The sequence below is a fragment of the Bombyx mori genome, chromosome 21, assembly GCF_030269925.1.
Source record: "Bombyx mori chromosome 21, ASM3026992v2".
Classification (NCBI taxonomy): domain Eukaryota; kingdom Metazoa; phylum Arthropoda; class Insecta; order Lepidoptera; family Bombycidae; genus Bombyx; species Bombyx mori.
This window is the reverse complement of record NC_085127.1, coordinates 1,126,376-1,148,595: the sequence shown is the minus strand read 5'-3', so window position 1 is coordinate 1,148,595 and position 22,220 is coordinate 1,126,376. Positions and strand designations below refer to the sequence as shown.

Here is a 22,220-nt window from a genome sequence, read left to right as displayed (position 1 = left end):
TATTTTATGAAAACAATTTTTTTTAAATATACCATCCATCTTGAGCTATTTTTGAAACATCGTCTTTAATTATCATTGTGTGACCAATTTAGAAATCAAAAAAGCACAACTAATAGTTATCAGGTTATTACTAGAAATAGCAGTAATATTGAAATACTTTTGGTCAGAAATGGATTATTTTTACTGAAACATTTTAATTCCATTTCATGAAACGATGTTCATATCCTTCATATAATTAAAATCGTCTCACTACCAAACGCTATTACACCTTAAATAATATTTAAATTACAGTTGAAGTTCAATAGTCGACGGTCAGCCCTATTAAAATGGCTGTAACATCAAACACAGGTGATCATGCATCCTCCTACAGTCGCCTCATGCATATAACATGAGCTTGCCTGGTTAAAAACACCTCAATCTGCGTCGGCAAGTTGTTACTTTTATCGATTCTGCAAATATTTTACACTCGCATCGATTAATCTTTGGAGAATCGATCGAAAATTGTTCAGTATGTAATTTGGATGGTATGAGTTACAGGTAGGTAAGGCAGATTGTGAATGGTCATTTATTTTTAACTAGTGGTCGCCCAGCGGTCGTAATTCGATCATGATTATTAATTTAAATTATAAGTTTGAACATTATTATGGTTCATTGTCAAAGACTTTACTTCTGCAATCACAGATTTCGCCAGGGCTACACTATAGACAAATACGAGTAATATTAATCGACAAACAATATTAATCTATTCTCAATTTGACCACCGATTTCAAACATTAACAATAGTTTGACAATAAACAAAAGAGTATATGCGTGTGTGTGTGTGTAAAATACATGGTAGTGTGTGTAATGTTTTTATTTTGATTTTTAAGAAAGTAAGTAAGTGATTTTTATGTATCTATAAGTGTGGGAAATTTCACACTCCTCCGTCCGCGCAATTTTCGTAAAAAGGGGTACAAAGTTTTTGCTTAACGCATTCATTTAAAGACGCTTCGATGCGTCTTAACGAGTCAAAGAGACATTAATGAAATTAATTCTAAAGTATACTGGTATTGCAAATGGAACGGCAGTTATTACGTTATGATTCTTCTGAACTCATTTACTTACGTCATCGAAAATAAAATACCAAAACATGACGTGTATTCGCAAAACATTCCCAGCTCTGCATAATATTGGATCCGATATGTCGAGTAGGTGCACCGAAGTCGAGACTAATCCAGTTCATCCCAATTAATGAGCAACAAGACCAGTGTGTATTTATTTTCACTTGTCTTGGACTAGGAAACTTGTTATACAAGATGTTGAAGTTAAGACCAATATGCGTTCTTGCGTGACGAAGCGACGCTACGTCTAAGCTAAGCGATAAAAAATGTATATCTATTCTAATTTTTTTTCCTTCCCTATCTAATCATTGGTAGCCTAAGGGGCTATTACAACTTCACGCGACCGGTAGGTAAGCTCACGGGCCCAGCCTGAGGGAATGGGTAGTACTGGCCCTAGCAAGAGCAGTACTTGACTGAATTCGTAATCGCGACCTACTGAGATGATTTAGCGTGAAACGCAGTGAGTTGTGTCTATTGACTGGTCCGCACGTCAAACTCTTCGTCGAAGTCGACGAGTTCGACGAGGACGGTGACCGGTGCTTAAAGACCCTAAAAGCATCGAGAGTGGATCCGACAAGACATGTTTTGGGCGACGGTGGATTTGTTTTGCCTCGTCACCTGGGTTGGATATGTATATTCTAAATAATTCCTACCTAGGTTACGTTTGCCTAGAATTAATATCATTGCTTGGCGAGAAGATTTGGTATAGTGGCGGAATGTGAGCCACCTCCTTGAAATCTATGCGAAGATTAGATAGGACAAAATGGAGCTCCAAATATTCATGAGCTAATAATAAATTCGTTAAATGACAGTGACGTACGTAGGATATCTTAGAAATATTAATCGCGATTCAGTTCTTCTGTTAATCATAAATACGGATTAATTCCTTGATGAAATTAATTGTCTTAGCATCCCTGAGTAGTGAGCTAAAAAACAGATGTATTTAATATCGTTTAATCTTTATCATCAACAAATCAGCTTTGAAAGGAAATTAAACTTTACTTTAATTATACGGGTGGTAGGACCTCTTGTGAGTCCGCAGGGGTAGTTACCACCACCCCGCCTATTTCTGCCGTGAAGCAGTAATACGTTTCGGTTTGAAGGGCGGGGCAGCCGTTGTAAGTATACTGAGACCTTAGAACTCATATCTCAAGGTGGGTGGCGGCATTTACACTGTAGATGTCTATGGGCTCCGCTAACCACTTAACACCAGGTGGGCCGTGAGCTCGTCCACCCAATTAAGCAATAAAAAATAAATTAAAAAATATATTTTACAAACTTTAATTGACAAAAATAAGTTCTACAAAAAATGTCTAACTACTCTAATACTATCGCATCGCATCGCATATCACGCGTATAGCATAGCACGTTAAAATAAAATAACAAAAATAAATTCTTAGTATTTTACGTACAAAACTCCATACCGCAATGCAGTGGAAATTGATTACTAATACTCTGAAACTCACCTTTGTGAGTTCGTATTTACAAGTAAAATTACATTTATTTTATTACTTTTCTTATTGCCTGGATAAAATTTACGAGGTAGTTTTAAGTATAATTTTTTTTTAAGTAAATGAGTTTCCCATCCGCTTTCGTACCGCTAAATAACCACTGCCAATACTAATTTATGTTATGTATATGGACAGATTAAAATATTATTTTTCTGAAATAAAGCTTCAAATCTATTGTAAAAAGGCTGAAGCGCTATGCGAATTGTAAAGGGTTCCTTTCAAATTTGCCTGTTGACAATATCTATCTGTGCAAATTCAGAACTAACACCACCCAGGGTCCATCATTCAGATTGAGATAGGCCTCACGATAAGATCACTTTCAATAAGAAAAAAAATATGTGTGGTGTTGTGGGACACCGGATACGAACGAAGTTTCTTATTATAAAAATATTAATTTTAAGTTCTATTCGAGGTATAAAGAAAATAAAACTGGAGGTTTCGCGACAACCCACGGTCATTCGGTAACGTGCGAACTTATTGCGGTACACTTCATTCACGGTTGTTTGCATAAGAGTTAGTGTATTGCGCAAACGAACGCTCTGAGATCGTGGTCAACGAATAATAAAAAAATATGTTATTTTTTGTACGTTATTACAAACATAAATCGTACACTGTGTGCATTACTAATAAAAATCTTACGTTACGGACGTTTTTTCCCGGTTAGGGTACCCCTCCGCATCGTCCCATAAGGATCTTCGTTCGAATAAAAAAAAGAACAAAAATAGACAAGTTCATTATATGAATATGCACAGGTCCAGTAATATACATCATTTCCAACATTCATTCTCACCATTAGTGGTGAGAATTAACTAACTATTTAATTAAATTAAAAACTATTTAGATAGTTTAGGTATCGAACCGACTGTGGTGATTAAACGAAAATTTCCACTAAAATACTAAAATAGGTTTTTCCATTAAAATAGGTTTTGATTTAAAAATTTATCATTTCCGACCTTCTGTAATATGTTTCCCGCTCTGCGTGGTGACTGACGACTGTAAGGTCATATACATCATCATAGTCGGTTACTCTAGGCAGAACAGTCGTGGTCATGTGGAATTCTTGTTTATTAAACAGACGTTCTCCTAGTTCGCGAACTGAGGCTTGGCGCACGCACTCGTTAAGTGAGGTTTTGGTAGGGCATTTTACTTGATCAGTCCAGCGCATGAGGCTTCGTGCACGAGACCTTTTACCGTTGACCCTACCCTGGACAATAAGTTTCTCGATCGATAGACTCTGCTGGCCGTCGCGATACGTGGCCAAAATATCGTAGAATCCTGGATTGCACTTTTTTTATACCTAAGCTTGAGAGCCTTGAGAGGTTATTTCAGCGTAACCTTAACTAGTAGGTGAGCTCACGGGGCTCAAACCGGAGTGATGCTAACACTGACCCAACCAAGAGCAGTGTTTCACAGAATCTACCACCGGATCGGAAACGCGACCCACTGAGAAGATCCGGCGAGAAACTCAGTGGGCTGTGTCTCTGAGATTGCACTGTTGACGACTGTATGACCAGTAGACTGTATGACTGACCAGTAGAAATAGTTTCAGTTATGAACTTATGAGACTCGTGAAAAGAATTGTAAGACTAAATTTTTTTTTGCTACTTCCACTTCAATTAGAAGATCACGGGAAAAAGGATTTAGACGAATTTAATCTTGACCAGACGCAGATGCAGTTGCAGTTGGGATAAGCTAAACGATTTATGTCAATGACTCACGAACTTCAACACAGGCGAATTCGACATTCGACAAAGGAATAACATTGTAAATTATGCTTAGAAGCGACTGTTACAATGTTTTTCCTAACACCTGTCTAATTAATGTGTGAGAAAGATATTTATAGCATTCAAAAGAACATAAATATGAAGTTATCCGTTTTAGCGAGTCAACACTAAATTAAAATTATGGTAAGCCTGGGTAGATTAATAGTCGTAATATTATTTTATACAAAAAGCTATTTACACACATCTCTTAATTCCACTATACCAATTTAAAATAATATCAAAGATACATTCTAAGGGACCACATGCGGAAAACATTTTGCTTTCAAAACAATTTATTTAATCCTTAGAGATTATCCTGTGGAGGTCTTTGCTATGATGCGCTTGGTACAGTTCTCGTTTTTATAGTAGGATTAATAAGGCAGATTTTCCCGTAATTATAATTTGTGCAGCAATGACATTTTAATAATTTATACTAAAGCCGCATATAAATATATAAAGATAGCACACATATCACAATATGCGCGCTAAAACTTCATTGGATCGGATTATTTTTGTACAAAATTCGAAATTGAAATTCTAAAATTGGTATCTGCATGATTTTTCAATTTAATCTTATTTTACATTTAAAAATTCCTAGAATCCATAGAAACCGGGTTCTCTTGTTGCGTATTTTTTTTATATAAGCATTGGATCGAAAATATGATAAATTCGTCACGAGAAAATTTTGATTAAACCAATCTCTTCGACAATCAAAATATTTTCTCCGCTACTAACCATCGCATTACCGATCCTCATATTTTACAACCAAACTCTTAATGCAACAAATATGCTAATTTGCATACTCATCGGGTAATTTTGGGACAAATTATCTCATATCACACTCTCCTACGCATCAGATCGTTTGTTCCTCTGACATTAAAATTTCTAATATGCATGAACGACGGTGACAACGTTCCATCGGGTTGGCAATACACTCGTCTGTTTCTCGACTTTATTCCCCCTCTTTCTCTAATAATTCACTCATTGTTGCGCCTTATTTTTTAAGAAACTTATGTACATTTCAAAAAGTCATCGTCTAGCAAAATAACATTCAACTTTAAATTATATAACTCTATTGTATTTGCTCTGTTAATTAGCCGGACCCAAATAAGGCTTCAGCGGCCTCGAAGAACTAAATCTCTTCCAAAAGCACTGCCATGAGTATTCTCCCAAGAAAGTCTCATGAGTCCACGACCCTCAGCATTGGGGATTATCGATGGAAGGAGGAGGTATCTGCTATGGAGTTATATGAAAACGGCGAAACTTCTAGAACGTTTATCTTGTCAAAAATCTACTCCTCAAAATATGAATTACTCAACACAGCTTAGAAAATTTTAATATTATGTCTTCATTTACCGAATTCAAATAAATTCACGTATCGAATTCCCCGAGCGCTTATTAGTACATCAACTTTACGTCTTCTACAAACTAGCGCAGGGAAAATACCTTTTTGGAATATGAATTTCAATACTATGAGCTACTTCAAGATCACGTACTACCGGTGACAGACCTAACGGTAACCATAAAAAAGTCAATAATTGAGTACCTTTACATTACAGTTCTTTATATCGACGACTATTTATGCGCGGTGCGATGGGCTCCGTATCAGAACTGCGATCAAAGGGCGGCCGCCCGAAGAATAATAAAATAGGTTGAAATCGCCGACACGGTTTCCTGTTGTTCATTGCTTTTAAATGACCGCTAAAAGCGTAATTTTACGTGCCGTCACGACATTTGACATGCTTCTGTGTATTTTTTTCAATAGGCGTGAAAGAACGGAACCCACGGTATGTTTAGCAATGAGCCTTAGCTAATTCGAAGCCCATACGTAGATCGATCAAAGCTGCAGTACGCCCTAGGCACGTCCTTACGGATCCATCAAATCCGATAACTCTTGCATTAGATACTTTCAGCTCTAACACTAGGAGCAGGCTGAGGAACCCTGGTCACCGTACTCGTTAAACTCGACAAAGAGGTCGACGTGCAACCTAACCCATGCATCAGCTCGCTGAGTTTCTCGCCGGATCTTCTCAGCGGGTCGCGATTCCGATCCGGCAGTAGATTCCGTGAAGTACTGCTCTTGCTAGGACCAGTGTTAGCAACACTCCCGGCTTGAGCCCTGTGAGCTCACCTACACGTCAAGGAGAAGCTGAAATAACCTCTCAAGGCTATCAGCATAGGTAGGAAAAAAAGCTACAGTGCGCGTAGCCTTCTTATGCCCCTAGCTAAGCACATAATCAGAAATCATTATATAAGTAGTTATGAAAACGACATCCTCCAATATCATAAGCACGTCCGGACATTTTCACTGGAGATAGGACGTCTTGTGAGCCAGCATGGGTAATGCGTTTCAGTTTGAAGGAGGCGGCAGCCGTTGTACTATTAAAAGTGAGACCTTAGTCTCAAGGTGTTTGGCGGGATTTACGTCGTAGAGGTCTATGGGCTCCGGTAACCACTTAACACCAGGTAGGCCGTGAGCTCGTCCACCCGTCTAAACAATAAATAATTAGAAAATATAAATAAACATTAATGGCGGTGATATCATACAAAGCATTGTAACTCCATTTTTGTTATTTACCAACTACCCTCAACGACAGAGGTGAAAATTTTGTATCTCGCTCATTTCTGAACAGACTTGTGGATTTTTTTTAATTTAGACATTTAATAAAAGCAGGTAATTCCTATAGTATTTTAATTAAAAGTTGACCGACTTATCAAGCACTAAGAGTTAGAGAGCGCATTATTTACACGATACCAGTGACGCATTGTGTTTGAGTTAGTAGATTAATTCATTATCGCATCAAAATAGTAGCAGATAAATGACGGAAGCTGAGACAAAGCTGCGCCTATGCATAAATCACTTACAATTTTCACTAATGTCAATGTTTACTTTGTGTTGCTTAAGTTGCACCTTACTGGTACAATCTCCCACAAAAGTGTAATGTTGAAATACTATAAAATTATAAGAATATTATTTTAACATACCTGCTATATTTTTATATTTTCCAGAATTTCTGTAAATTAAACGGCTGTCTGGCAGAGATCGCTTTTAGCGATAAGACCGCCTATTGTACAAATGTTTCTGCTTTTTGAAGGCAAATTGTGTTTTGGTGGGCAATAATGTGTATTCTATCTCTCTCTCTCTCTCTCTCTCTCTATTTTCCCGCCATTGTCTGGTTATTATTAAATATATTAATAGCTATCTACACTATCAGACCCGCTCATTTGATGGTAGTCATAGCGCAATTCAGAAGATAGTGCCATCTGTCGAATATTATTATAAACTAGCTTGTTTTTTTTAAGAAGGTAGGATTACTGTTTGTCTGGGGCCTTTCCAGTTTCACCAGAACAGGTGGGCGAGCAAAAACGAATTTGTAAACTTTCAAACTTATTTTGAATGAAAGTATCGTGATACCTTTCCTAATATAGGGATCCAACTTTCATACAGTAAACTATACAAAACAATGTGTAAATGCACACAGTTATTTCGCGTGAAGCCCGCACAACTGTTTTTTTTTTTGGGATCCACGTGATGTTAGTTGATTTCCACGGAATGACGATCCACTGCGAAGATCCGGAAAAACACAGATCTCTATTATATCCTTTTCTAAAATCACATAAAACCTTCTCGCCACCATTCAAGTTCTAAGGTTTCCGTTCCCGACTGTACCGCAAAGAAAGTTTCATAAGTTTATTTGTAATGTCGCAAATGAATTTACACAGTTACAACAAAAGACAATTACATGTGTTCAGTTTTAATATTAATTAACATAATTTACATTCGATGTTTATTTATGAGTTACACACAAGATGTGTGTCAAATATGTACAGAGAGAATAATAAGATGCAATAATAAAATAAGTTATAATACCCTTCGTGTTGAGACTTTTAGATTGCTTTTTTTTATTCCTTTTATGGGTGGACGAGTTCACGGCCCACCACGGGTGTTAAGTGGTTACCGGAGCCCATGGACATCTACAACGTAAATTCCGCGACCCACCTCGAAACATGAGTGCGAAGGTCAGTTTTAACAGCACAACGCCTGCCCCGCCCTTCAAACCGAAACTGCATTACTGCTTCACGGCAGAAATAGGCGGGGTGGTGATACCTACCTGTGCGGAATGACAAGACATCCTACCACAGGTAAAGTAGTAATATAATTTGATGCTTGTATGATGGTTTTCTTAGAGAAAGATAAGAATTATCCTAAGTAAATACGTATCGGACAAAAATACCTCATGAACATGAAGTCGTCGTCCTTGCCTAAAGGATAAGACGTCCGGTGCATTCGTGTTGAGTGATGCACCGGTGTTCGAATCTCAGGCGGGTACACCAATTTTTCTAATGAAATACGTACTCGACAAATGTTCACGATTGACTTCCACGGTGAAGGAATAACATCGTGTAGTAAAAATCAAACCCGCAAAATTATAATTTGCGTAATTACTGGTGGTAGGACCTCTTGAGAGCCCGCGCGGGTGGGTACCACCACCCTGCCTATTTCTACCGTGAAGCAATAATTCGTTTCGGTTTGAAGGGTGGGGCAGCCGTTGTAACATACTTGAGACTTGTCTCGGGATGGGTGGCGCATTTACGTTGTGGATGTCTATGGGCTCCAGTAACCACTTAACACCAGGTGGGCTGTGAGCTCGTCCACCCATCAAAGCAATAAAAAAAAAAGCTTCCACTACTAAAAAATAGCATCATATTACTTTCCAGTAGTCACGACCCTCATTATTGAGGAAACCGAAGCAAGAAGAAGATGACTTTTCAATGACAGACCACTTTTATATCACATTAATAAAATAGTAAACAATTTACGGTGGGCAGCGGGTTGGCTCTGCCTTTAACATTGTTGAAGCCCATGGGCAACAGTAACCACTCACCATCAGGTGAACCGTATTTTCATCTGCCTACAAGGGCAATAAAAATATAAAAATATATTTGCAACATTTAACGATTTTGACGACATAAAATCCAATCATAAAAATAATTAATTGGATTCTTACCTATTTAAGTGTGTGAGGATAGTGACTGAAATAATTTGAACGTCTTCCGATCATCATACGAGTATATCATGAGCTATTCGTTATTTTGGTCTATTTCTGTCTGTACATTTAAGGTGTTTTTGTATGTGTATTTTTATATAAGTAAGCCTGTAATTCTTAGTTTGTTTGGTTTAGCTGAGAACAATGGTAAGTTCGTTCCGCTTCAGATAATTTTTCCTGCTTTTTTTTTCTTTCTAGGCAGACGAACATTCTGCACACCTGATGGTGATTGGTGGCCGTCGCCCATGGACTTCAGCAATACCAGGGGCAGAACCAAGCCGCTGCTTACGTTTGAAGCCTCGTTTGAAGAAGGACATATCATAGCGCTTTGGAAACACCGTAGTGGGGAGTTCATTCCAAAACCGGAGGGTACGTAGCAAAAATAAGCTCTGGAAATGCACTGTGGATGAACCTAGTATGGATAAACTCTACTCCGGTGGCGGACGGTGTGATGATAAAAACGACCCTCTTGTCGTGGCAATTACATACCCAATCCTGTAGACCGAATGGTAAATAATAGTCGACGTCGCTCAAAACACGTCATTACGGATCCTCCTGATCCATTAACGGTGCTTTTAGGTACTACAAGCACCGGCTACCCTCCTCGTCGAACCCGTCGCTTGTGGCGAAGAGCTTGACGAGCGAATTAACCCATAGACACAGCCCACTGAGTTTCTCGCCGGATCTTGTCAGTGGGTCGTGTTTCCGATCCGGTGGTAGATTCTACGAAGCACTGCTCTTGCTAGGGTCAGTGTTAGCAACACTTCCGGTTTGAGCCCCGTGAGCTCACCTACATGTTAGGGTGAAGATGAATTAGCCTCTCAAGGCTATCAGCATATGTAGGAAAAAAAGGTAAAAGCGAGATGGTGGGATCATTTCAAGCAACTCCTTCGAGCATTCTTCATGGGAAATATAGTACAACGGACAATAGAACACGGAAAACCGTATCTTACGAACTGCGCTTAAAGAAGGTTTGGTGATCTATTAAGAGCAGCATACCACAGATATGCTATGCCGGCTAGGAACGTAAAGGCAAGCACCGAACCTTGTCTAACCCCAACATACATTTCGTCCCTTCAGAACTACAGAGACACAATTCAAAAAACCTATTTTTTAGAAAACATTAAATAAGGTTTTCAAACTGAAAATACGTAAAGGAAGGGGACAGAGCGAAAGAGACCGATAGATATGATTGTCCTTTTATAAGCTACTTTTGGTCATTTAATTATTAAAAGAGTTGCTGAAAGGGGTCGTTCCAGATCCATATTTGAATTAAAGTCGAAAATCAAAAATTTCGAAATATGTCTTTATAATTCTAAAGAGGCGAAATGTATTCGCGGTATCGAAGCAGCAGCCGTAACGACCGATGAATTTGATACCACAATCATTTTGAAGTCGTCGTGGCCTAAAGGATAAGACGTCCGCTGCATTCGTGTTGAGCGATGCACCGGTCTTCGAATCCCGCAGGCGGTTACTAATTTTTCTAATGAAATACGTACTTAAATGTTCATGATTGACTTCCATGGTGAAGGAATAACATCGTGTAATAAAAATCAAACCCGCAAAATTATAATTTGCGTAATTACTGGTGGTAGGACCTCTTGTAAGTCCGCACGGGTAGGCACCACCACCCTGCCTATTTCTGCCGTGAAGCATTAATGCGTTTCGGTTTGAAGGGTGGGGCAGCCGTTGTAACTATAATGAGACCTTAGAACTTATATCTCAAGGTGGGTGGCGCATTTACGTTAACACCAGGTGGGCTGTGAGCTCGTCCACACGCCTAAGCAATAAAAAAAATCAGTAACTTCTGCTATATCATGTGCATACCTTCCTATCCTTAGATAAGCAAATCCCAGCATATCAGATCATAAAGGAAGTAGTAAGCGCCGTCCGTGTTATTGACAATGCCACGTGTCTCATCATTGTATTTCCAGTATTCAAGAGTAATGACAAAATAAAATGGTTATATACAATTTTCAAGATCTTTCCATTTTCACCTAACAACTCACCAACGTTAAGAACCTCATCTAGTTTTCTAGAAATTTAACTTTAAAATACCTCAGTAAGACCATAAGCTTTAATCAACACATCTCTGTCTATGCCTCTATCCAACAGTCGTGATAATTTAAAACAGTTCTCTTTCAGAACATATACTTTCAAACAACACAAGTCCGTATTTTATAGTAATAAACATTATAATATAAGAACGATAGATGTTATTTGAGACAATAAATCGAACGCTTCGTTGTATCATCGCAAACTTTTTGTAGACGACAAGATCAAACGCATTAGTCAGATTATGTTCTATTCGTAGCGCTCCCAACTCTATTTAAACATGTTCCCGGCTATTAAACAACACTAACTGTAAAAACTATTTGACAAATAAACAACCAACTTACCGAAGTATATGCGCATTTTTTTTTTAATTTCAAACAAATCGTATAGAACACTAAACACAGAATAAACAATAAGTTTACGCAGCACGATCACAACACATTCACTCATTCATTCACTAATTTCAAATTTCGAATTGAAACGTTTCGAAATCGGAAATGGAACGTGTCAACGTTTCGTCGCGGCGGTTGGTTGTTGGTCGTCGGTAATGGCGGCGGGCACGGGAGCGGGCGCGCGCTCTGCGTACGTATCTCACACTGAGCCACGAGCCAGCAATAACCCACCTTTTCCACTTTTTCTCACTTTTTATTTGCCCACTGAAAAACAATTGGCCAGTAAAACGCGTCGCTTCGCGGTTTTCTGTGACAGTCTTTTTTTTTTCTTTTTAAGGCCGAATGTACTGACCGCTGTGCGCTCAAAATGGACGCCCGCACGTCAGATTTGACAGGATTATCTGGATGAGAATATAAAAATGTAATTAATTTTAATTTTTTTGGCAATTTTAAGCCTGAGCTGAGCCGCAAATTGGAAGCGGTTGCTCCCGTCACGACACGCGTTGGAGTGACAGTTCGTTTGACTTCCAAGAAACCGAGTTTCGAATACACGTATGATCCGAAATCATATTTATTTACAGAAGTAATTGAAACAAAATTAAAAATTAATTGCAAACAGTATGGAGTCTTGAATTGGTACGCTTAAAATAAACACGTAAGCCCGCGAGACTGATAAGTGAGCTTACTGCGAAATAAGACGTTAAGCTCAGAATATCTCAACAAAAAGGACAATAATTTTGATATTGGCTACTCGTTATCCCTCTTGGTCATACGCTTCGATTGGTAATAACTTTGAAATAAAATATTTAAAAAAATCAACAAAATAATATGATTTGGTAAGCAATTTTTCATTAAACTTTTCGAGATCACTCAATCAGAGCGATCCAGAGGTCGTTAGGTCTGTTAGGTAATTATTTTGCGAAGATAAATAAACCAGAAAGTATTGTAGAGGAATTAATTCTGATTAAATATTGTGTTCGCAGTACTTTCAAAGTCGAAACAGCATTTAAATCTCGCGATTCCGATCCGGTAGTAGATTCATTCGCGAATCAGCTGCACTTGAGTTGTTAGGTCTTCTTTGGAGGCGCTCGGGCAGCTGTTAACAAATCCCACCCCTCCTGGCTGAGCCTTTGCTCGCCCACCTGTCCTGGTGAAACTGGAAAGGCCTCCGGGCCACCGATAATACTTCAATCATAAAAAAAGCAATCAACCGAACTAACAATTAATTTCATGATTTTTTTGTTTGTCCTTTATATAAGACCTAAGCTAAGCTAAGCCTAAGTATTCGAAATGACGTAAATAATATATTGGTACTTAAAAAAACGCACGTAAAAATAGCTCTTATTACATTAAAGCGAAGTTATAAAATTATTGTTGTTTCATCGGACCTTGATGCGTCTGCGAATTTTCAAGTTGATCTGACGTCTGTAAGTCCTTGAAAATGAAGCTAAAAGATTATGTTACATACAAACAAACACAGCCCACTGAGTTTCACGCCGGATCTTCTCAGTGGATCGCGTTTCCGTCCGGCGGACGAATCTGCGAAGCACGGCTCTTGTTAGGGTCTGTGTTAGCAACACTCCCGGTTTGTAATCAAGGTCTCAAGCTTTTACAGTACAACGGCTGCCCCACCCTTTAAACCGAAACGCATTACTACTTCACGGCAGAAATAGGCAGGGTGGTGGTACCTACCCGTGCGAACTCATAAGAGGTCCTACCACCAGTAATTACGCAAATTATAATTTGGCGCGTTTCATTTTTGTTACACGATACTATTCCTTCACCGTGGAAGTTAATTGTGAACATTTGTTAAGTACGTATTTAATCAGAAAAATTACGCCCGTACCCGCCTGCAGGATTCGAACACCGTTGCATCGCTACATACGAATGCAGCGGACGTCTTATCCTTTAGGAGACGATGACACGATGATGGTATCATCTTAAAGAATACTTCAGAGCACTCCCGAGAGCACACATACAGATAAATCACAGAGAACCGAAGTCCCTCCATATATCCAGAGGTTCCAAGTAGGTCCGTCAGAATGGGATTATCGACAATCCGAACGGCTTTCTTTAGTAATATATAGAGTGATCTATTATCTTTCTTCGTAGTAATAAAAAAACTTATGTGCCTATAACCGTAATTTTAAAAATCCAAGATCTGATTTTCAAATCACAGCACAGATAAAAAACTTAGTCGAGAAAATTATTCTTTGATTTTTTGTTAGCTTAATTATAAATGGAATTTTTGCCGAGAATGTATTTGTGCTGATGACCACCAACCACGATCATCTGTGTCGATGGACATGATTATGAATAATTACGGATGTTAGGGCGAATCAAGAGTCCGCACGGATGGCTTGTTACCTTCCAGTGTACAGGGTAATCCCTCTTATAACACGGTAGAGACGTTCCTACAACGTCCCGTGTTATGCGAAACCGCGTTATATGAGACTAGAAGCCAGTACAAAAAAGAGAGTATTTTTTCTGAATGAAACATCTCAACTATGTCTGCATGTATGTATTTTTTTATCTATTACTAGCTGACCCGGCAGACTTCGTAGTGCCTCAGTCGATAGATACAAGACCTAAACTTTTGTATGAAATAAACTTAAAACAAACAAAAGGAATCCGTCCGACGGGGGACACATCAAAGGAAAAACAAAATTGTTATTTTTATTTAATTCCGAGCATTTTCATATTTATCAACCTTTTACCCTTTTTTGGACTTCCACAAATCATTCAAGACCAAAATTAGCCAAATCGGTGCAGCCGTTCTCGATTTTAGCGAGACTAACGAACAGCAATTCATTTTTATATATATAGATTCATAAAACAACCAGTAAATTTCGATTAATCTCATATATTGTGTGTTTTTTGAACATTGTGGGTTTTGCTAAATAATTTTAAACCAAAATCTCGTTGTCGTGTTATAGAACTACCGTGTTATATGTAGTAGGATTTTAGGGAATCTTTCTTTACGTGTTAAAGTGGAACCGTGTTGTAAAATACCTGTATTCCCTTATGAACTTCGGTTTGAATAACTGAACAGCAATTTCGCTATACAATTAATATCTTATATGATTACGTCAGTTTTATTGCAAATAAAATGAATAATAAACTCTAAAATTATCTGTTTAAATGGAAGTCAGGAAAAGCATTTTGATTCAAATTTCACTCATACTAACAATGTCAGTTTGATGTTAACAAACCTTCAATGATGCCTTCGTATGAGGTACGCTGAAATATAATTTTAGGAAATATTAAAAATTAACTTAGTTTCAGTTATATCAGTCTTATCACTGGTGGTAGGACCTCTTGGGAGTCCGCACGGGTAAGTAACCACCACCCCGCCTATTTCCGCCGTGAAGCAGTAATGCGTTTCGGTTCGAAGGGTGGGGTAGCCGTTGTAACTATACTGAGACCTTAGAACTTATATCTCGAGGTGGGTGTCGCATTTACGTTGTAGATGTCTATAGGCTTCAGTAACCACTAAACACCAGGTGGGCTGTGAGCTCGTCCACCCAACTAAGCAATAAAAATAAAAAGTTTTCGATTTACTGATGCCTTAAAACTTGCATTCTTATTTATATTATTATACTATAAAGAATATTAAATACACATAATGACATTGTTTCCGAATTCTAAACAGGCAGGTACTTTCATAAAAAAAACCTAACCAGCAATGTAGCACAAAGTTCTTGTTAAAGGTCTTGCTAAATTTTGTTGAATATATTACATACAAACCATCATTGAAGTCGGATAGTGCCCACGTTGCACTCTGTCGACTGATTGGGAAGCTTCCTTAGAGCTTTGAGCATAAATACGGTCATTTTGTTTGTTAAAATGTTGCTCAATTGTAAAATTTTTCTCATCCGTAAACAATTTTTTTCTATGACCTCCCTTTGCGTACCGCTTCAGTAGTTGTTTCGATTTTACCACCCTATTCTCTTTTAAATTATCAGTTAAGAAATGACCAGTACGTCTCTTATAGGCTGCAAGTCCTTAGTCATCTTTTAAAATACGCGACATGGTTCTAGGTGCTATCTTCATCTCCCGAGATAAAATCTTTTGCTTTCGGACAGGATTTCTTCGAATTCTTTCCCTTACTGCTTTGACCACCTTTTTCGTACGAACACTACGTGGACGGCCAGATCTTTTTTTGTCACAAACAGAGGAAGTCTCATTGCACCTACTAATAGCCCGGTACACAAGCATTTTACTAATACCAAGCGTATAGAGAGTTTTAAAAATTGCATTTGGCTCCATACCTACTTTGTATAATGCAATCACAGCGATTCGGTTCTCTTTATCACCCCACTCCATTTTAATATCGCAAAATATTGTACAATGTATTGGCGCCAAAATGAGAATATTCAATGAGCAATCATATAAAAATGACAGATTCCAAATTCAAATGTAATATTTGGTTTATTTTTAATTGTAACAGTATTTATGGCCAAAAACAACTTTTATGCGATAACATCTACAGCATCGTTGCGATTTGAAATTCGATGAAATGGTACAACTCGAAAAATCGAAAATAGCATTCAAAAAGCGACACTAAAAAGAAATAAACATATCTAATAATAGGACTTAGCCTGCGAAAGAAAGAGATAGAATACGCAACGAGCGTTTCACTCCTGCCGCGTGTGCCATAAACACTTTTTTTTTATCTATTAAATCTTCAGTACTGGCTGTATTCATTCCAACGAAACCTGAACATCAAGAAAGATTTCGACCTACAAAGAATAAATCACACCTAAGCCACATATTTATAATTGCTTTCACACTTAATCACGGGAATATAAATTTACATTTTTTTATCTCCGCTTTCAAACGGGGGTATCTGTCACTGACACTTTCATATTTGACTTGAGATCCATAGAGATAGTAATACGTTATCGGAAGTGCTCGATACAATATCTAGTATGTTTTTAAATTATTAACGGCACAGGGAAACGATTACGCTGCCCGGACATTTAAATATAGCTATATATTTAATTTCCCTTACTCTAATGACACGTGAGACTTCTCATAGTGTCTTGTTATTTATTTGAACAATTTCTCTGATGATCTTTACAGATTCCGAAAACTAAAACATTCTGGTTTAGATAATTTAAATGATATTATTCAAGTAAATTTCATGACATGATATAGGTCATCGACCTCGACCCGCCTGAGCTACTGTTATTAATTAGCCAGCGTCTGTCCACCATAGTATGTTTTTCCTACCCAATCCTGTCTATATTTGCAGAGAAGCAATCAAATGTTTCACTAAGTAATGCTGGACAGTTGATGTAAGTGATATTGGGATTTCCATCTGGTAGTCGAATCGTAATTTGCAGGGTGATGTGCAAATGCTATTTTTTTGTGGAAGCTGCTTTTCAATTTTATTTTATAATCTTTCGTTATTATATCGTTATTACATTATATATTGTTATTATATTGTTATCGTTGTTATATTAATTTGGATTATGTAAGAGCTATCAATAAAAGAAGATCTGGAAGAATGGAGGGATAGGCCTGAAAACTAAAACCAGACTGGTGCGGACTCTTGTTTTCTCTATCTTCTTGTATGGAGCTGAGACATGGACGTTGAAAGCAGCAGACCGAATGCGCATCGATGCTTTCGAAATGTGGTGTTGGAGACGCATGCTAAGAATTCCGTGGACAGCCTTCCGGACTAACGTGTCGATATTGAAGCAACTGGGCATCAAAATCAGACTGTCTACTGTATGTCTGAAGCGGATCCTCGAATATTTTGGTCACATTGCGAGGAAAGACGGCGATAACCTGGAAAAACTTATGATCACAGGGAAAGTTGAAGGCAACAGATCTAGAGGCCGCAGCCATACTCGTTGGTCCGATCAGATCCGCACGCTTTGGACAGTACAGTGTACAGCGCGCTGCATGACGCCGTGGACAGGGGAAAGTGGAAAAAGATCCTAAGATTGAAGCTCATGGGTGATGGTGGTCACGACCCTCAGACATGAGGAACACGACTCGAGGAGGAGGATCAATAAAATAGAATACGAGCTCACATTTTCACGCAAGCGTGGTATATTTATTTATTTATTTCTTTATTGAAGGATTACCAACAGGGCTTACAGTAAGACATAAAATAACAGTGACATGTATAGAGCAATTGATAACTGCAACTCTAATTAGATGCAATCACAGCATATCGTACGATGCATGGTTCTCTCACCGTAGACTGCTTTTCTCGCCGAACCCGTCGCTTGCGAGGAAGAGCTCGGCGAGTAAATTAACAAACAGACACAGTCCACTGACTTTCTCGGAGGGTCGCGTTTCCGATCCGGTGGTAGATTCTGCGAAGCACGGCTCTTGCTAGGGTTCGTGTTAGCAACGTCGTCAGGTCAGCCCCGTGAGGTCACCTACTAGCTCGGCGAATCTAGAATAACCCCTCGAGATTAGGTCGGAAAAAAGTAGATTGCTGCTAGCAGGGCCACTCGCTGGTATAGTGTATCTTGTTTTCCCCCACGCATAGGCACCACCGGTTTGAAGGGTGAGGTGAACGTTGTACTGTAGAACTGAATACCTAGACCTCATATCTCAAGGTGAGTGGTGGCATATACGTTGTTGCAGTCTACCGACTCCAGTAACAACTTCAGAGCACATGGACCGTAAGTGCGTTCACCCCGCTAAGCGTTAAAAAATATTAGCCTCAAACGATGTGCACTTCACCTACCTACTGAAAATAAATCGAAAGCAGACATACGAATGGATATTTGCTCGTTTTATAAGTTGAATTCGTAACTAAACTTAAGTTCGAGTTATAATCCATTTGACTGTTAAAGATATGAAACGGTCATAAAATTTGCCAACTGCTTTATGACGTAATCTAATGAGCACCGCCTAAGGCACCGGTTCTAGGCGATGCATATGGGGTCCGGAATTAATCAACAATCAATCAGACAAACACAAGAAATCGATATAATTCGTTTGTCTCCGACCGAGATGTCCCAGCCCTTAAACCGGAGCGCACGATCAATGACATTCGAAATAGGCTGGTGGAACCTACCGACACTTTTAATAATCTCTTCCCGTTTAAGGATACAAAAGCCGCCATTTCAATGTATTTGAGACAAAAACCTCCAGACTGCGGTGGTGATTCTGCCTCCAATTTGCCTTCAGTGACTTGGCTGTACCCCTGGCATTGGCAGCGTCCATGAGCGACGATAATCACTCACCACCAGGTGGGCCGTATGCTCGTCTGCCTACAAGGGCAATAAAAAAAAACACTGTCAACTAATCCAGCTGTGTTCACAATACGACTCTTTCTAAAAACGAAACTATTCAATAACGCAACGATTGATCCTGATTATCGTGAAGCTATCAGAGGTCCAATCGCTTCTCTCCCAAGCTATCGTTGATGGGATTCTATTTGTGTATTAATGAACAAGAAAGTTAAATTAAAATTCATAATTAGGTGCATTTCCCTCGGAATCAACATCAACACCCACGGACGAAGCGATGGTAGCTTTTTGATATTTGTATTAGATGACTGTATAGCTTTTTTAAACGGCTCTACTTGTGTGACGTGACCTTAAATAACTTCACCCCATTTCGTCCAAATGACGTAATAATAATTTAATAATAATAATAAATAACTAGGAACAAATCAGGCACGGTGATCCGGCCCCAATTTAGGACAAACATACTCATACTCTTTTTTTTTAATTCATACAAAAACCCAGACAACAAACAAACCTATTTGTATACCACACGAATGTTTGCCCGATGTGGGAATCGAACTCACAACCCTCGGCACAAAAATCAGGGGCGCTAACTAATACACCACTGAGTCAGCCAAAACGTAAAAAGTAAGGGAGACAACAGAGAAATTATCACATGAATTCGCGGGTATTATAAACCCGAGAGGGTAAGTACCACCATCCTGCCTATTGAATGATATATGAATGATATACATAAAGATAAAGAAGCCTTCATTAACAATCTTTATTCATATTTAGGTACATACTATTAATGTAATTTTTTTAAGCATTTGATATCGGCAAAGATTGTTTTGCTTTCACATAGGCCTCCTCCAAATCCTGCCATAAGTTCCGGCTGTGGCATTTCCTCTTCCACGTAGAGCCTGCGATGGCCTTATGTCGTCTACCCACCTTTGGAAAGGTCCTTTTAATCTTTCCCCTCTCGAGGGTACCACTCAGTTATGATATACATATGAATATACATGTCGGAGACGGTCATTAATTTGGTAGCTAAACGAAACGCAGCACGATTCCCGAGAGATGGCAGCACGATTGCGGTAACGCCGGACTCCGCTAGCTTCGTGATACGATAGAGCCTAGCCGATGGAGGCGCGTAGACGCCATCACACTTACCAACCAGGCTTCTTGAAGAGCGGTGCCTCCGTCCTAAGACGTGTCATTCATTTTCATTTGCCAATTGTCAAAAGAAGATTTCTAAATTGTTGTAAGACAACAAACGTGATTGGTGTACTCAATATCTCTCTTACCTCGATCACCCTATTCGCCCTTATGATATCTGACGATGGTGTTAATAGTGTGGTTTCTCCGACATACATATATCCTAACGCGAAACAGGCAAGCGCTTAGGTTTGAATTCATGTATCTGAGTGTGAGGGACGGCATTTATGTTGGTCGCAGACTCCGATAGCTACATAATACCGGCTGGATTCTCGTCTGATGAAAGCTATAGAAATGTGCATGGTGCAGACAAACGGGGATTGGCATAATGGCAACATTCCCAAGCGTGTAACGATCATATGTTCTGTGTTGATTGGTATGACACCCAATTGATGCAAGGATAGAATCGCATAGTAAATAGTACAATAAAAAAATTAGTTGCCCTGAGCGAACACCTCTTTCTAACAAAACACTGTACGGTACATTTTAGTAAAATTATTAACTTTACACTTTTTAATTTTTTTTATTGCTTAGATGGGTGGACGAGCTCACAGCCCACCTGGTGTTAAGTGATTACTGGAGCCCATAGACATCTACAACGTAAATGCGCCACCCACCTTGACATATAAGTTCTAACTACCCTTCAGACCGAAACGCATTACTGCTTCACGAAAGAAATGGGCAGGGCGGTGGTACCTACTCGCGCGGACTCACAAGAGGCCCTACTACCCTTACTCACAAGAGGTCCTAACACCGGAAAAAAAATTATTTATTTACAAATTTAAAATTTGTTAATAAATCTGCTTGAATCTGTTTTTTCTTATGGAAACATAATAATAAACTTAATTCTTTGGATGAAATGATAAAAGGTGTTCTGTGCAAAATGATTAATTGTAATTTGGGTGACCTCTCTTGGGAGCAATGTGTCCTGCCAGTACGTTTTGGTGGTATCGGCGTACGTAAAGCATCAGCTGTTGCGTTGCCGGCCTTTCTTGCTTCTGCACGCGCCTCCTGTCTCATAGTCGGTAATGTTCTCAACCCTTGTATGGGTTCCGTAGAGATTGTGGGTGTGTCGGAGGCTGGATCGGCCTGGCAGTCTTTTTGTCAGGCGGATTTTCCTACTTTACCGCATTTGCAGCGTCTTTGGGACACTCCGCTTTGTCAACGGATACAGCAACGGTTACTACAGTCATATGATAACAGCGTGGACATTGCTCGTTTTCGCGCCGTTACCGAAAAGGAATCAAGTTTCTGGCTTCAAGCCTATCCATCGTCCAATACAGGCACGTTGTTGGACAACAACGCTCTCTCGCTAGCTATTGGCTTACGGTTGGGGGCCCATATTAACGTACCACATTTCTGTGTCTGTGGCGAGTACGTCAATGAGCTTGGACATCACGGACTCTCGTGCCAGAAAAGCGCTGGGCGCATTCCAAGACACGCATCTTTAAATGATATGATAAGAAGGGCGCTCACTACAGTCAATGTTCCGGCTGTCTTGGAACCCATCGGCATTTTGAGGTCAGATGGGAAAAGGCCCGATGGAGTCACGCTGATTCCATGGTCAGTTGGTAGGTGCCTGGTATGGAATGTTACTTGTGTGGATACTGTGGCTCCCTGTCATTTAGATGGTACTTCGTCCCGCCCCGGTTCAGCTGCAGCTTCAGCAGAAATTACAAAAAAGCGGAAGTATTCGGGTTTGGGGTCTTCTTATTCTTTTTTGCCTTTCGCGGTTGAGACGATAAGCCCTTGGGGCCCTGAAGAAAAGAAATTTTTAACAGAAATCTCCAAACGCTTGAGGGAGGTTACACATGATGCTAAGGCTGGCTGGTACTTTGCACAGAGAGTGAGTCTGGCTGTCCAACGAGGCAACGTAGCCAGTATCTTGGGAACTGTGCCTCCTTCAAGCGCATTGGAAGATCTGTTCTACTGTG

At 39.3% G+C, this 22,220-nt stretch overlaps 1 protein-coding gene across 1 annotated transcript in view; it reads right to left on the bottom strand.

The window, feature by feature from the left end:
* LOC105841531 (uncharacterized) overlaps positions 1–12,155 on the bottom strand; it is a 273,844-nt gene extending 261,689 nt beyond the window's left edge. The window contains exon 1 of the mRNA XM_038018428.2: positions 11,822–12,155. The gene's annotated coding sequence lies outside the window, so the exon portion shown is untranslated. The remainder of the gene's footprint in view (positions 1–11,821) is intronic.
* Between the last annotated feature and the right edge of the window lie 10,065 nt (positions 12,156–22,220).